This window comes from Tetrao urogallus (assembly GCF_951394365.1).
Source record: "Tetrao urogallus genome assembly, chromosome: 4".
Taxonomy (NCBI): Eukaryota; Metazoa; Chordata; class Aves; order Galliformes; family Phasianidae; genus Tetrao; species Tetrao urogallus.
Genome location: NC_136817.1, coordinates 58,349,216 through 58,352,925, shown reverse-complemented (window position 1 = coordinate 58,352,925; position 3,710 = coordinate 58,349,216).

Below are 3,710 nucleotides of genomic sequence, written 5' to 3'. Positions count from 1 at the left end.
TTCTTATTACCATAATGCTTTCCAACAAATGGAAAACCAATACCTATCCTAGCACCTCCTTTTGCTTTCTTTACCACAGGCAGCAATGTCCTGTAAGAGGCAGCAGAAGACCTTTGCCAGCTCAGGAGTAGTGTGATCCTCACAGGTTGACTTCTACTCCAGGCTGTGGCTATATCCAGATCTTTTCACTCACAGCCCTTCCCTTCTTTGCCTCCAACCTTGTCCTGGGAGCAGGAAAACTGTGGTGCCTCATTCTGGATGCCTAATCACTGTGGAATGGAAAGTGTGAAAAAGTCTGTTCACACTGGTGTATTTTCAACATTATTTTGTTCATTAATCCAAAACAGCACCATAAGCTCTGAAGGAAACTAACTCCATCTCAGCCAGACCAAGTGCAATACCTTATCACTGTGGGTTTCTTTTTTTTTTTTAAGATTTACATTTGAATTTTGTCTTGGTCAAAAAAAATGAGGAGGGTTTTTATTATATTAGGAGAAAATTCCACATTTTGTGAAATATGGTCTGTCTGGATCCTGCTGTGAGGAACAGAGTTGATTGAGAGTCCTACAGCATGGAAGTATCCTTGGCTTTGTATTTCTATTGGAAACCAAAAAGACATAGGTTTGGGCATAGTCAAAGTGATGTCTGAAATGGAAGATTTGTTACCTAGTGTGCAGTAGGCCAGTCTCACATACAGAAATGGGATATTGATTTATTGTAAAGTTGCACAAATTTGGGTGCTAGGTGGCCTTCCACAAAGCTAGTACACCCCAGGATTTTTGTGACACGTTTTTATTCCTACTCTTATCACTTGACCATTACCCTGACACAGCCTCTAGCCTCTAATTGGTCAGCTAAAGTTAGGGCTAATCTTCCTGCTGGCTAGCTAGACATGCTTATTAACCATAAGTTTTCTCAAGATGCTCATATCTACAAAGACAATTTTAGTTTTGGCACTGTGATTAAGAGTTCCTCTACTTAATCAATTTAGCAGCTTCGATGGTAATCCTGATTTAAATAAAAGTATATGTTTGCTATATCTAAGGATATGCATACAAAGATTTGTATGCAAGATTCTGTGATGTTTCTTACTCTTTCACTTTTCTTGCTTCATTTATCTGAAGAATACTAAAATACAAATAAAAGCTGGTAAGTTTTGTTTACCTGCTCTGTTTGTATTGAAGGGATTTTTCTTGAAACACAAATCTCCAAATTCAGAAGGGTATGCTCAATTAGAAGGCAGATGTGGCTGGACATTAAGTGTCTAAGTATTTTGAAGGACTTGGAGCACGTAAATTTTTTTGTGCAGATTTTAAATTAAAGAATAATTGAAGAAATGAAGCTGTGTGGAAAGTAGGATAGAATGTAATACAAGATTACCAGGACAGACAGCATTAGGATGTCTTGATAGCTCATTTTACTTTTTTAGAGAAAGTTATAGGGCTCTCCTAGTGCTTTCTGCAATCACTGCATTGTCAACTCATTTCTTTTGTGTAGTGTGCTTGACATTTCTGTTTAAGTTGTTAAATTTTAGATGGATGGATGCTGTCAGGGTTTATTAATCAAGAGTTCTCGTAGTCACCCTCCTATAAGCCCTCCTATTACATGGGAAATTACTACCTGAGGAATAGAAGATGGGAATACTAACTTTGCAAGAAATACACATAGAAATGCAATACATACTATTATAAATATGCCTCACATCCCAATAACTTTTTTCTCTTCTACATGCTTATAGATGCTTTCAGGCTATTTGCTGAAGAGAGTTTTCCCCTGACTCTACAAAGCTGAATCTTCCGTGTTCCAGGAGTTGTTTCTTCCCAACTGCAATGCACTGAACTTCTGCAGAACTACAGAGGGGCTGCTGCATGTGGGATGGGGAGTGGGAGCACAGAGTGATGTGCTGCACACTGGGCAATGTCAGGGGCTGGTGGCAGGGTCCACTGTCAGTGCCAGAATCAGCAAGGAATGAGCCAGGGCCGTGGTGCAGTCAGCATGTCTGTTGAGCAGCTGAAGGAAGTGGGATCAGAGACAGGCACGTTTAAACTGTTGACTTGGGCAAGGTCAGAGTGCCCAGGCTTGAGCTGAACAAAAGGTCCTGGAATCTAGCAGTGGGAGCATGGATTGGTGTCCCTGGTGAGGCTGCTCTGCGCAATTAAAGCCTGATAGTGCCCTCAGGGCTTTCACAGTTTTCTGGCTTTTTGATTTTTTAATTCACCCATTCTGTTTTCCTCTATTTTCATCCTTCTTCCCAATGTTCACTAAGTTTGACTAGAATTTTACTCTTGCCTGCTTGAACAGGAGTAGTATAGAATCATAGAATCAAAAGGTTGGAAAAGACCTCGAAGATCATCCAGTCCAACAATCTACCTATTACCAATATTTTCCACTAATGTCTCTCAGTATAACATCTAAATGTTTCTTGAACACAAGCAGGGACAGTGACTAAACTACCTCCTGGGCAGTTCCAGTGTCTGACTATTCTTTTGGAGAAGTTTCTCCTAACGTCCATACTGAATCTCTCCTGATGCAACTTGAAGCCTTTCCCTTTAGTCCTGTCACATTAGTTACATGGGAGAAGAGGCTGACCCCAACCTCACCACCACCTCCTTTCAGGTAATTGTAGAGAGCTATAAGGCCTCTCCTGAGCCTCCTTTTCTCCAGACTGAACAATCCCCGTTCACTCAGCTCTTCATAAGACCTGTGCTCCAGACCCCTCACCAGCTTCATTGCCCTTCCAGGGCAATGGACATGTTCCAGGGCCTCAATGTCTTTCTTGCAGTGAGGGGCCCAAAAATGAACACAGTACTTGAGGTGCAGCCTCATCAGAGCTGAGTACAGAGGGATGATCACCTTCCTGCTCTTGGTGCCAGCACTATGTTTGACACAAGCCAGGATGCCATTGTCCTTCTTGGTCACCTGGGCACACTGCTGGCTCATGTTCAGCAGAGCATCAACCAATACCTCCAGGTCTATTTCTACCACACAGTCTTCCAGATACCCTGCCCCAAGCCTGTATCATATGGTTGTTGTGGCCAAAGTGCAGGACTCAGCACTTGGTCTCGTTGAACTTCATCCCACTGGTCCCCATGCATCTATCCAGCCTGTCCAGATTCTTTGTAGGCCTTCCTACCCCCAGTCAGATCAACACTTCCTGCCAGCCTAGTGTCATCTGCAGGTAACTGCAAGTTTGGTTTCATTAAGTTTCAAAGTAAGGAATACCTAGAATTAGTTTGTAAGCATACATTTTCTCTGTTCATAACTCACATTCTTTACCATATAAAATGTGTTATTGAATATTATTGGTGGAATGAGAAGTTATTTATTCATGTCTGTATTTCTCTCCGTATTGGTATGTGATCAGAAATTGCAAAACTCCATGTAAGTTTAACTATTGAAAGATATCCTAGAGAAATTTGGAGGAGTTAATTTTTTTTTTTTTTTATCCCTATTTGACTTTTGCAATCACAATGTATTTTTGTCATGCAGAGAACAGAAAGAGAAATAGCAAGAGAATAGCAAGAGAAACTTTGCTAATGAGCATTTTCTCTGTTTTAATGGATTTTCATCCATGGCAGTGTTTTTGTTCATCAAATCTTCATTATATGCAGAGTGGATATTATCTGCACTATCGATTCTTGAAACATTCATCTTAACATTCAGATATGTATCAATGCACAGAATTAGTTGGCTTGAACTAGAAACATCTA